Source organism: Dreissena polymorpha, chromosome 6 (assembly GCF_020536995.1).
Source record: "Dreissena polymorpha isolate Duluth1 chromosome 6, UMN_Dpol_1.0, whole genome shotgun sequence".
NCBI classification, from domain to species: domain Eukaryota; kingdom Metazoa; phylum Mollusca; class Bivalvia; order Myida; family Dreissenidae; genus Dreissena; species Dreissena polymorpha.
This window is the reverse complement of record NC_068360.1, coordinates 52,481,950-52,496,222: the sequence shown is the minus strand read 5'-3', so window position 1 is coordinate 52,496,222 and position 14,273 is coordinate 52,481,950. Positions and strand designations below refer to the sequence as shown.

At 38.5% G+C, this 14,273-nt stretch overlaps 2 protein-coding genes across 4 annotated transcripts in view; one reads left to right on the top strand and one right to left on the bottom strand.

Annotated features, from left to right (window-relative positions):
- LOC127833413 (thimet oligopeptidase-like) overlaps positions 1 to 14,273 on the bottom strand; it is a 388,329-nt gene that overhangs the window by 325,804 nt on the left and 48,252 nt on the right. The gene's annotated exons all lie outside the window — the stretch shown is intronic.
- LOC127833420 (uncharacterized) overlaps positions 13,532 to 14,273 on the top strand; it is a 31,800-nt gene continuing 31,058 nt past the window's right edge. Inside the window, exon 1 of the mRNA XM_052358653.1 lies at positions 13,532 to 13,600. The gene's annotated coding sequence lies outside the window, so the exon portion shown is untranslated. The remainder of the gene's footprint in view (positions 13,601 to 14,273) is intronic.

Here is a 14,273-nt window from a genome sequence, read left to right as displayed (position 1 = left end):
TTGCCAACATTGGACGTGATGTCGCAAGTTCATACACAGGCAGGTGTTTTATACAATTTTTACTTGCGAAGACAACGCTTACTTGTACCAAAGAAAACATTTGGGAAGACAAAACCTATTAGTTGTTGAGACAAACTAATGCGTTTATAATGCATTTGAGTGAGAGAGAAAACACTGAGTGGTTTATAATACAAATCAGCAGGGGAGACAACACTGCTACTCTTATAATACAATTCAGCAGGGGAGACAACACTGATTCTCTTGTAATACAATTCTTTAGTAGGTGAGAAAATAGAAAAAACATATTTATTTCTTATGGCAATTACAATAAATACAGATAATACTCAAGATTAGCAGAAAAGGATTGAAACGAAAGAAACAAGTTCCTATATAGTATCTCTCCTTAAGAATAATATTTACACATTGAAGTGGCAGTGTTTAAAGACTACAAATGTCATGATATATGCCAGAAGTAAAAAACGGGATATAAACATTAAAAAAAACTGTAAAAAAATATGTGATGTTATCAAGCTATGATGAAGGATTTTGATTATGAGTTAAAGGCAAATAAATGCAACGTCGAGTCGGGATCGGATTGTTATGAGAAACGCTTAGATTTAATTATGTACTGTTGGACACAAAGAAAGATTGTAGAGTTATCATCATCGTTTAGGCATGTATTGCCAAAATGAAGCGTATCAAGGTCTACAGGACTTATAATTCCCAAGATATCGTTAATTAATTTTGTCCGTATTACGCTATAATATGAACATATGAAGAAGAAGTGTAATTAGACTCAATATGTCTACAGCGACAGAGTGGGGAATCAATAATATTTTTTTTGCGTAAAGGTGCTCATTATGGGAACTGGATTTATTCCTTAATCGCGTGTAAAAGACTTGAGAATGACGTTTACCTATGTAATAGTACGAAATTTAGACCAATAATAATTTGAGTTTTTTTATTTCGCGTAGTTTTATGTCTGTATACATGTCAAGCAATTTACAATTCAATGTAATCAATGCAATAAATAACGTAAAGATTTTCATCTTCAGAAACATATGCATTACGTGCATACTAAATACAAATACTACGATATAACTTAACATTCTATCTTCAAATATGAATGGTGCCATTTATCACAGATCTAAATAAGATTACAACAATATGCAGCCGCATTTGTAACCAGGCGTTAATAAGACGTTATTGTGTTATGTAGATATATTACTTAATGAAAACAACTGCGGTAAAAGTATTAATTTTAATAAACGTTGAAAGTACATTTATGTTAAAAACAAGTCAATTGCTTAAACGTGAACTTAACGACGGAAACATCAAAACACACAAGACCCTATTTTTAAATTGACTTAATATATCTCCGAACACGCTCACTACTTCCCTTAAGTATATCACTGTTAACCGTCTTTTTTAAATGGGAATCTGCTATATCCCCTAAGACGTGATTAAAGGCAAATTATTGTGATTCTCAATTCCTAAATATTGATTGCGGTGATCTTGCACCGAGCTGAGATTGCGTCGTGCATAGTGTAATTTGTTAGGCGGAATTCTGTCGTGTTCTGAGAAAACTGGGCAAAATGCTTGTGCGTAAATTGTCATCGCAGATTAGCCTGTGCATTTCGCAAAGGCTACTCAGGGACGACAATTTTCGCTTTAATGGAATTTTTCGTTTTTAGCGAAAATCAAGGTTAGGCGGAAAGTGTCGTCCCTGATTAGCCTGTGCGAACTGCACAGGCATATATTGAATGACACTTTAAGCACGAGCATTTTGCCCAGCTTTCTCGGAATACGCCACAGTCAATGACTGAGTTAGTCAGTAATGGGTAGATTCGTCAAGTCATAAAAAAAATCACGTCACTGTATAATCAGGTCGATTGCCAGTAAAGCCTTACACAAAACAACAAAGGCATGGCTATTAATGTCTGTCTACTGGTTAATTATTGCAAACTTAATATCATCTATCAAAGAGAAAGCTGACTGATGTTATATAATCTATCTGAGAGAAAGCTCACTGGTGTTATATTATCTATCTAAGAAAAAGCTGACTGATTATATATCATCTATCTAAGAGAAGGCTGACTGATGTTATATCATCTATCTAAGAGAAAGCTGACTGATACCATCTATCTAAGAGAAAGCTGACTGCTGTTATATCATCGATCTAAGAGATAGCTGACTGCTGTTATATCATCTATCTAAGAGCTAGCTGACTGATGTTATATCATCTATCTAAGAGAAAGCTGACTGATGTTATATCATCTATCTAAGAGAATTCTGACTGATGTTATATCATCTATGTAAGAGAAAGCTGACTGGTGTTATATCATCTATCTTAGAGAAAGCTGACTGATGTTATATCATCTATCTAAGAGAAAGCTGACTGGTGTTATGTCATCTATCTAAGAGAAAGCTGACTGGTGTTATGTCATCTATCTAAGAGAATTCTGACTGATGTTATATCATCTATCTAAGAGAATTCTGACTGATGTTATATCATCTATCTAAGAGAATTCTGACTGATGTTATATCATCTATCTGAGAGAAAGCTGACTGATGTTATATCATCTATCTAAGAGAATTCTGACTGATGTTTTATCATCTATCTGAGAGAAAGCTGACTGATGTTATATCATCTATCTTAGAGATAGCTGACTGATTTCATCTATCTAAGAGAAAGCTGACTGCTGTAATATCATTTATCGAAGAGATAGCTGACTTATATCATCTTTCTAAGAGAAAGCTGACTGCTGTTATATTATATATCTAAGATATAGCTGACTGATGTTATATCATCTGTCTAAGAGATAGCTGACTGATGTTATATCATCTATCTAAGAGAAAGCTCACTGGTGTTATATCATCTATCTACGAGAAAGCTGACTGATGTTATATGATCTATCTAAGAGATAGCTGACTGATAGCATCTATCTAAGAGAAAGCTGACAGATGTTAAATAATCTATCCAAGAGAAAGCTGACTGATGTTATATCATCTATCTGAGAGAAAGCTGACTGATGTTATATCATCTATCTAAGAGAAAGCTGACTGCTGTTATATCATCCTTCTGAGAGAAAGCTGACTGATGTTATATCATCTATCTAAGAGATAGCTGACTGATGTTATATCATCTATCTAAGAGAAAGCTCACTGGTGTTATATCATCTATCTACGAGAAAGCTGACTGATGTTATATGATCTATCTAAGAGATAGCTGACTGATAGCATCTATCTAAGAGAAAGCTGACAGATGTTAAATAATCTATCCAAGAGAAAGCTGACTGATGTTATATCATCTATCTGAGAGAAAGCTGACTGATGTTATATCATCTATCTAAGTGAAAGCTGACTGATATTATCTATCTAAGAGAAAGCTGACTGATGTTATATCATCTATCTAAGAGAAAGCTGACTGGTGTTACATCATCTATCTGAGAGAAAGCTGACTGCTATCATCTATCTTAGAGAAAGCTGACTGATGTTATATCATCTATCTAAGAGAAAGCTACCTGATATCATCTATCTAAGATAAAGCTCACTGATGTTATATCATCTATCTAAGAGAAAGCTCACTGACGTTATATCATCTGTCTAAAAGAAAGCTGTCTGATGTTATATCATCTATCTGAGAGAAAGCTCACTGATCTTATATCATCTATCGAAGAGAAAGCTCACTGATGTCATATCATCTATCTAAGAGAAAGGTCACTGAAGTTATATTATCAATCTAAGAGAAAGCCGACTGCTGCTAAGATCATCTATCTAAGAGAAATCTCACTGATGTTTATATCATCCATCTAAGAGAAAGCTGACTGATACTTATATCATCTATCCAAGAAAAAGGTCACTGATGTTTTGAAATTTAAAGGCTAGATTGAAGTGAGGTAACGGCGATCTTACGGCTAGCTTGAAGTGTAGCGACCAATCTTCCGGCTAGTTGGCAGTGGGGTTACGGCGATCTTACGGCTAGCATGAAATGTGTTAAGCAATCTTCCGGCTAGTTGGCAGTGGGGTTACGGCGATCTAACGGCTAGCATAAAGTGTGGTAACCAATCTTCCGGCTCGCTGGCAGTGGGGTTACGGCGATCTTACGGCAAGCATGAAGTGTGGTATCTAAGAGATAAATTACGCCTGTTATATCATCTATCTAAGAGATAGCTGACTGATGTTATATCATCTATCTAAGAGATAGCTGACTGATGCTATATCATCTATCTAAGGGAAAGCTGACTGATGTTTTATCATCTATCTGAGGTAAAGCTGACTGATGTTATATCATCTATCTAAGAGAAAGCTGACTGATGTTATATCATCTATCTAAGAGAAAGCTGACTGATTATATATCATCTATCTAAGAGGAAGCTGACTGATGTTATATCATCTATATGATAGAAAGCTGACTGATGTTGTATCATCTATCTAAGAGAAGGCAAAATGATATAATCTATCTTAGAGAATTCTGACTGATGTTATATCATCTGTCTAAGAGAAAGCTGACGGATATTATCTATCTAAGAGAAAGTTGACTGCTGTTATATAATCTATCTAAGAGAAAGCTAACTGATGTTATATTATCTATCTAAGAGAAAGCTGACTGATATCATCTTTCTAAGAGAAAGCTGACCGATGTTATATCATCTATCTAAGAGAAAGCTGCCTGATATCATCTATGTAAGAGAAAGCTGACTGCTGTTATATCATCTATCTAAGAGCTAGCTGACTGATGTTATATCATCTATCTGAGAGAAAGCTGACTGATGTTATATCATCTATCTTAGAAAATTCTGACTGATGTTATATCATCTTTCTGAGAGAAAGCTCACTGGTGTTATATCATCTATCTGAGAGAAAGCTCACTGTTCTTATATCATCTATCTAAGAGAAAGCTGACTGATGTCATATCATCTATCCAAGAAAAAGGTCACTGATAATTTGAAAATTATGGCTAGATTGAAGTGAGGTAACGGCGATCTTACGACTAGCATGAAGTGTGGCGACCAATCTTCCGGCTAGTTGGCAGTGGGGTAACGGCGATCTTACGGCTAGCATGAAATGTGGCAACCAATCTTCCGGCTCGCTGGCAGTGAGGTTATGGCCATTTAACGGCTAGCATAAAGTGTTGTAACCAATCTTCCGGCTCGCTGGCAGTGGGGTTACGGCGATCTTACGGCTAGCATGAAGTGTGGTAACCAATCTTCCGCCTAGTTGGCAATGAGGTTACGGCGATCTTACGGCTAGCATGAAGTGTGGTTACCAATCTTCCGGCTCGCTGGCAGTGAGGTTACGGCGATCTAACGGCTAGCATGAAGTGTGTTAACCAACCTTCCGCCTAGTTGGCAATGAGGGTAAGGCGATCTTACGGCTAGCATGAAGTGTGGTTACCAATCTTCCGCCTCGCTGGCAGTGAGGTTACGGTGATCTAACGGCTAGCATGAAGTGTGGTAAACAATCTTCCGGCTAGTTGGCATTGGGGTTACGGCAATATTACGGCTAGCATGAAGTGTGGTAACCAATCTTCCGGCTAGTTGGCAGTCAGGATACGGCGATATTACGGCTAGCATGAAATGTGGTAACCAATCTTCTGGCTAGTTGGCAGTCAGGTTACGGCGATATTACAGCTAGCATGAAGTGTGGTAACCTATCTTCCGCCTAGCTGACAGTGAGGTAACGGCGATCTTACGGCTACATGAAGTGTGTTAACCAATCTTCCGGCTATCTGGCAGTGAAGTTACGGCGATATTACGGCTAGCATGAAGTGTGGCAAACAATCTTCTGGCTAGCTGGCAGTGAGGTTACGGCGATCTTACGGCTAGCATGAAGTTTGGTAATCAATCTTCCGGCTAGCTGGCAGTGAGGTAACGGCGATCTTACGGCTAGCATGAAGTGTGGTAACCAATCGTCCGGATAGCTGGCAGTGAGGTTACGGCGATCTTACTGCTATCTGGCAGTGAGGTTACGGCGATCTTACGGCTAGCATAAAGTGTGGTAACCAATTTACGGCTAGCTGGCAGTGGGTTTACGGCGATCTAACGGCTGACTTGAAGTGTGGCAACCAATCTTCCGGCTTGTTGGCAGTGGGGTTACGGCGATCTTACGGCTATTATGAAGTGTGGTAACCAATCTTCCGGCTAGTTGGCAGTGGGGTTACGTCGATCTTACGGCTAGCATGAAGTGTGGTAACCAATCTTCCGGCTATCTGGCAGTGAGGTTACGGCGATCTTACTGCTAGCATGAAGTGTGGCAACCAATTTCCGGCTTTCTGGCAGTGGGGTTACGGCGATCGTACGGCTAGCATGAAGTGTGGCAACCAATCTTCCGGCTAGCTGGCAGTGAGGTTACGGCGATTTTACGGCTAGCATGAAGTGTGGCAACCAATCTTACGGCTAGTTTGCAGTTGTGTTACGGCCATCTAACGGCTAGCATGAAGTGTGGCAACCAATATTCCGGCTAGTTGGAAGTAAGGTTACGGAATCTTATGGCTAGCATTAAGTATGGGAACCAATCTTCTGGTTAGCTGGAACTGAGGTTATGGCGATCTAACGGCTAGCATGAAGTGTGGTTACCAATCTTCCGGCGAGTTGGCAGTGGGGTTACGGCGATCTTACGGCTAGCAGGAAGTGTGGCAACCAATCTTCCGGCTAGTTGTCAGTGGGGTTACGCCGATCTTATGGCTAGCAGGAAGTGTGGTAACCAATCTTCCGGCTAGTTGGCAGTGAGGTTACGGCGATCTAACGGCCAGCATGCAGTGTGGCAACCAATCTTCCGGCTAGTTGGATGTGAGGTTACGGCGATATTATGGCTAGAATGAAGTGTGATAACAAATCTTCCAGCTAGCTGGCAGTCAGGTTACGGCGATCTTTAGGCTAGCATAAAGTGTGGTAACCAATCTTCCGGAAAGCTGGAAGTGAGGTTATGGCGATCTTACAGCTCGCATGAAGTGGGGCTACCTTTTTTCGGCTAGCATGACGTGAGGTAACCAATCTTACGGCTATCTGGCAGTGAGGTTAAGGCGATCTTATGGCTAGCATGTAGTGTGGTAACAAATCTTCCGGCTAGTTGGCAGTGAGGTTACGGCGATCTTATGGCTAGCATGAAGTGTGGTAACCAATCATACGGCTATCTGGCAGTGGGCTTACGGCGATCTTTCGTCTAGCATGAAGTGCGGTAACCAATCTTTCGGCTATCTGGCAGTGAGGTTACGGCGATCTTAAGGCTAGCATAAAATGTTGTTATCAATCGTAGGGCAAGCTGGTAGTGAGTTTATGGCAATCTTACGGCTAGCATTAAGTGTGGCTACCTATCTTACGGCTAGCATGAAGTGTGGTTACCAATCTTACGACTATCTGGCAGTGATTTAACGGCGATCTTACGGCTAGCTTGATGTGTGCTTACCAATCTTACGGCTAGCATGAAGTGTGGCGACCTATCTTACGGCTAGCATGAAGTGGGTTAACCAATCTTACGGCTTTCTGGCAGTGAGATTACGGCGATCTTTTGGCTAGCATGAAGTATGGTAACCAATATTACGGCTATCTGACAGTGAGGTTACGTCAATCTTATGGCTAGCATGAAGTGTGGTAACCAATCTTACGGCTATCTGGCAGTGAGGTTACGGCGATTTTATGGCTAACAAGAAGTGTTGTAACCAATCTTACGGCTTTCTGGCAGTCAGGTTACGGCGATCTTTCGGCTAGCTTGAAGTGTGGTATTCCAATCTTACGGCTTGCATGAACTGTGGTAACCAATCTTGCGGCTATTTGGCAGTCAGGTTACGGCGATCTTAGTGTGGTATACCAATCTTACGGCTAGCATGAAGTGTGTAACCAATCTTCCGGCTATCTGGCAGTCAGGTTACGGCGATCTTACGGCTAGCATGAAGTGTAGCTACCTATCTTAAGGCTAGCATGAAGTGTGGTAACAAAATCTTACCGCTATCTGGCAGTCAGGTTAAGGCGATCTTACGGCTAGCATGAGGTGTAGCTACCTATATAACGGCTAGCATGAAATGTGGCTAGCGATCTTACGGCTAGCATGAAGTGTGGCTACCAATCGTGCGGCTAGCTGGCAGTCAGGTTACGGCGATCTTTCGGCTAGCATGAAGTGTAGCTACCTATCTTACGGCCAGCATGAAATGTGGCTTCCGATCTTACGGCTAGAATTAAGTGTGGCTACTCATGTTACGGCTAGCATGAAGTGTTATATTAATATATTAATAAAGGACATTTCGTTTTATTCTTGTTCACAGTAAATGTGGATGGTTTAGGGCAAACATTTGGATATAAACGCTACCTCGGGGTATTTGATACTTTGACGTATTAACCTCTAGTTAACATTTGAGAAAATCATTTATTTACAAAAATATATGGTGCGGTTATAAATTAATTTACCCAGTCAACATCCCGATGTGCTGTTAATGTATAAGCCACAATGTCATTTATTTGTGAGTGTACCTTCCTTAATAGGCTGGACTTTCTGCTCATATTACATGTTAACGTCTGTTTCACTTGTATACAACTAATCACTTATTTGGTAGTAAGTCAGTACACACTACGCAAGCATATATGAAGTTTCACAATTTCTGATTGTCACGGGTGAAGCCCGTTTAGTGTCTCACGTGTATTGTATTGCTTAGATTACCAATTGGTTTGGAAAGCGTTTGTGTTAAACTTTCAGGAGCAAAATAAACATATATGAAAACTGTGTCGATGTGTTAATGTCTTTCTTCAATCGAATAACGATACAGGCACTCACAGGGGCAGCACATGTTGAATATGAGTCGTGGTCTGTGAACAGGGGTGCATATACTGAAAGTATCGTCCCAGATTCTCCTGTGAAGTCCACACCGGCTTATCAGACACGACACTTTCCGCGTTCATGACATTTGTAGTTCAAAGAAAGTATCTTCTTAGAAAAATAAAGTTTATACCGAAAACGTCGTCCCTGATTAGCCTGTGCGGCCTTCACATGCTTATCTGGGACGACTCTTTAAGTACATGCATTATACCCCTTTTCACAGAACGAGGCTCATATGCTTTACATACGGGTAGCAATCTTTCGACACTACTATAGAGTCATATCACAGGTTTGACGCTGTGAATACAAAAAAACTGAGCGCCAAAGAAGAGACACACCGGTTTGGGTACCAGTATTAAAAACGCTAAAAGACGACCTTATAAATACAAATCAATGCTTTAACTGTCGTTCCAGATTAGCCTGTACTGTCCGCATAGGAAAATCAGGGCGCAGGGACGACACATCCTGTCTGTATTGTATTTTTCGTTTATAGGAAGACAAATATTGACGAAAATCCGAATTAGGCGGAAAGTGTCGTCCCTGATTAGCCTGTGCGGATTGCACAGGATAATCTGGGACGACACTTTTCGTACATGCATTTAACCCCTTTTTTACAGAGCGAGGCTCAAATGGTATGGAATATGTACGAATACGCATCTCAATAACCAAGTATCTTATTTACAGTTTAGTTGTCTTATAATCTGGAAACAGTTACATATGTGACTATATAATATATTGACTAATACACCAAACTTAATACCTGTCATAAATGTTATATCTGAATCTGTTTTTTTTATTCTTTAACAACAAGTGAATAATTCCCTTGTTGTTAAAGAATCAAATAAAGCAGAATCAGAAATAACATTTATGACAGGTTTTAAGTTTGTTTTATCGGTATCATTTCCGTTTTTAGATGACGTCGGTTCGTATTGACGTTAAATTGTGCGTGAGGGACGCAGGAAAAAAAGAATTTCTTTATTTATATTATGATTCATGACAATGAAATAAATCATAAATCACATTTGGATCACCTTAATCTTGATCGAATAATAAGCGCGGCAATCTGCATCTATATAATTCGTGGATGTTACGTTGCCGTAAAAGCAACGTTAAACGACGTCAAAATTGTAAAACAGTGAGCGTCTTTGTCTCGGGCTGGATGACACGTCTTTTTATCAAGTGCGTGCATTGAGAATATTTTTAAAAGATAAATTTCTGCGCTTTGTGTTGATATTAATTTGAACATAATTTAAATAAAGGCAAAAACTCCCCTTAACGTCCCTTATCCTTTACGGTGCACAAGAAGCAGACGACACAATGACCCACACGGGGGTTATCAAATAAATCTGCTTTTGAAAAATTATTTATACTGCATCTGTTGTCAACAGCAGTAATTGTCACCTAAAGTTGTTGATTTTGCATTGTGATTGGAACAATTTCGGGCATGATTTTTTATACCTCTATCATATGTGGCGTGTTCTAAGTAAAACTAGGCAAAATGCATGTGCGTTAAGTCCGCACAGGCTAATCCGGTACGACACTTTCCGCCTAAAGTTGATTTTGGCTAAAAATTCTATAAAAGCGGAAATTGTCGTCCCTGATTAGCCTGTGCGAACGGCACAGGCTAATCTTGGATGACATTTTACGGACAAGCATTATGCCCAGTTTTCTCAGAGCACGAAACATATTCCTGCCTCATTGTCATACTGCTTGATGGTGGTCGATCAATATGAGCCTCGTTCTGAGAAAACTGGCCTTAATTCGTTTGCGTAAAATGTCGTCCTAGATTAAACAGTGAAGTCCGCAAAGGCTTATCAGGGACGAAATTTACTGCTTTTATGGAGTGTTACTTTTTGAGGAACGACAATCCAGTCAAGGTGAAAAGGGTCGTCCCTGATAAGCATGTGCGGACTTCACAGGTTAATCTGGGACGAAATTTTACGCAAACGAATTAAGTCCAATTTTCGCAGCGCGAGACTCATATATTATGATAGCTTTATATCATATAACATCTTTACATTTTTTTTATTTGACAGTAAACTATATATAAAAATTTCAAGTATATATAATTTGAAACGGATTTGCAAAAAATAAATTAATAAGGAAAAGAAACACGCTTAAAACTCTTTAAGATCAGGTAGACTGTTTCTTGTGAACGCAGTGCCTACTTTTAACCCATTTAAAAAAACGTGTTAACTCCAATCGATCATTCAGTACCCCTCGCAGATTATCAATAATATCCGATGTTTGACGGAAAGGGCCGAGAATGTGCGATAGTCCAATCGATGTGCACGGGAAACTCGCACCCTTCCGTATAGGCAGATTTGTATTGTATTGTCATTCATTCATAATATCCAAAAGAATGAGGCGAGCTGTTGAAAAGGCGCGGTTGAAAGAAGAATTAAAACGGTTTGGATTTTGTGTTTTATTTAAAAGCTAAACGTGTGCATTAAATCTCAAATAACCACAACTCATATCATATTGTTTTTTTTTTTCATTACTGTAGAAACTTATTTAATGAATCTTTTTTTCTTATAACAAACCGGAAGCCGTCATCATGGCCGCCGAAACGTTGTTACTCGATGTACAGAGACACCTTGTCCGAATATCAGCCTTTGGGCCATTGGGACCCGTCACAGTGTTTGAATTGCATACAAACAATTCTATAAAAATATCACATATGATATATAATATATAGTCTATATATCATATATGATTTTTTTTTTAGATTTTTTTTATGCAATCCCAAGGCCTAAAAAAAAATCGTTTGTTTCCACTGACATGGCCAAAAAAATTAGGGTAGGTAGGTAGGCAAATAATTTTATTTTTTAAAATATTTTTTTTTTTAGAAATTGTCGTACATGGTGCATTTTCTTCTCATGTTTTGTGTATAACTGTATGTACAATAAATTTGATGATGTCTGTAATGCTATATGACTATATTTAAATTCTTTTATGAAATAAAAACTTGCTGTTCATTAATATTGAATGTGTTGCTTTCCTTAATTCCGAGTTTGATGTTGACTTCTGGCAACGGCTTAAATATACCATTTTATGACCAATAAAAGGCATAACTATAACAAGTCACAGAGAGCTTGACCCTCAGTGTCTAAAGGGATTCAGTGTTGTTATACTTTCTGGTCCTTTGGGTTCATGCAGTGTATTCTATATTATTTATTATTTATAATATATTAAATACCTCAAAAGCAGTGCTACGGGAACGCCAGTGGTGTTGCATTTAACATTATCACCATGGAAAGACCCAATCAAACCGGATGTGCTTTTATATTTCTTGGATGCAGTTAATGTTCCAAAAGGACCACATTTTCAGATTATATTATGTACTGGTGGCGTGGGGTCTATCTACCCATGAATTTCAGGAACAGAACAGAAAATTTATTACGACTTGTATTATATACATACAATTACACACACAAAAATCAATAAACAATCACAAAATCAAATCACACCAAGCACAGAAAAGCAGAAATTTAATGATATAAAGAGAGGCTAAACAATTATTTAGACGGGCTATTCACAAACAAATCAAAATTATATACCTGAAGAAAAAAAATCCTCTAAAAAAACAACAAAGTCCAGCCCTCTGAAAAAATCGAGCAGGGGTTCCCCATGGGACCATGCCAGCATAGTTCAACCCCCCATCCCTTCACCCAACTTTATCCCAAGTCATACAAAGTTTTAATATTTTATAAATAAGTGGGTGGGGTAATACGAAACTACTGTCCCATATAAATAAACACATACCGATTCTAACATGATATATACCTGTTTAAAATGTATTTAATAATAAAGATACTGTAAAATTGACACGTGTGCAACTGCTTTAATGTAGGCCTACCTTCGATCTCAAAACTTTCAGCCGATTTTGACTAGTCCAAATAATTAGACGTAAGCTACCCCGCTTAAATCGACCTCATATTTATAGGAGTAGATTTTGACATGTCCGTCTTACACTTCACTGTGTAAGTGACAGTTTTGTCTCGAGAGTGATGTTCCTGGAATAAATCGTCCATCTGCTTTGAGTGAGAAACATTTTTTATTAGTTTTTGCTCCTCCAGATGTTTGCATTTGAAAAATGTTATCGCAAGAACTGACGATGCTGCATTCGACGTGCTAGCGCTGGGCGCCGCCATCTTGTTTATGTTGAAAGTTTAATGTACGGCGCCGATAACGTTGAACGCTTATTGAGCGCGCCGAAAAATACGCGGTCCGATTTTTTTCGAATTTTGGGCTCAAAAAAGATTAGGACCGGCGGCAAAAAATTAGGTAGGGTCGGGCCACCGGAAACAAACAACTTTTTTTGTTACGCCCAACACTGTGACGGGTCCCTATGCTTTGGGCTGCCTATAATTTCGTCTTGTGAAGGTTGCAAGGGCCAATGATACTGCTGTTGTAACATGCTTGAGCTATAATTGATATGTATTTTTGTTAAGATTACTGCACATTATTGTAGTATTGTTGTATATAAGTCTAAACATGTACCTACTGCTATCTGTTGTGCCGGGCACCAGTCGCTTGCGAAGAGGGAACTGGCCGCTGCAAGCATGATTGGTGGAAGTTAGCCGAGACACGAGGAATGAGTTCCAAAAGATCATTGTGTCACACCGGTCTTACTGACAATAACGTAGTGACGTCACCATCTATGTATAGAATGCCAAAAGATCGATGCGCGGGACGAGATTCTCGCTCTCTTTTTGCTGGACTGCGGCCGAGAAAGGTTGTTTCTGACTGTGCGAAGAATACTAAGAAGAACGTCACGTTTCAACATAACGTAAGTGTTATAGTTTTAAGTGTTATCCTGATAGATTACCAGTACTCAAACCCCCAAGCAAAAGCTAACCTAGATAAACACTTTATATCATAAGCTTGTGCCTCATTCAAAATGAATTGTGTTTCTTTGTATTATTATATTATTTTAATTATTATTATTGTTGTTGCTGTCGTTGTTAGTGTTGTTAGTATTTTTAATATTGTGAGTATTGTCAGTTTTGTTAGTGTTGTTAGTATTATTTGTATTATTAGTATTAGTATTAGTATAAATATTAGTATAAGCATTAGCAATTATTATTTGTATCTATTATTAGTAATAAGTTTAAGTAAATAAATAACAATTATTCATATATAGACGTAATGTATGTTAAATACAATATATTTGATATATTGTAGTTCCTTTAAAGCGTTATAACAATTAGACATATTTGCACATATTTTATTACACATATACTATCGATAGTTATTACTACATGTCATAGGAAACGAAACCATTAAGTTTACTCAAACCATGTCAATTCTACTTTAGTAAATAATTGTACAGTTGACAGCCTTCCCTGGTGACAAGTTATCACTTACATTCCTCTAATCAGTCATTTAATCCATTCTAACAACTTACCTGTTACGCACGACCGATCACCAAATTGCATTTGCCGTTAATATTTTGTATATGG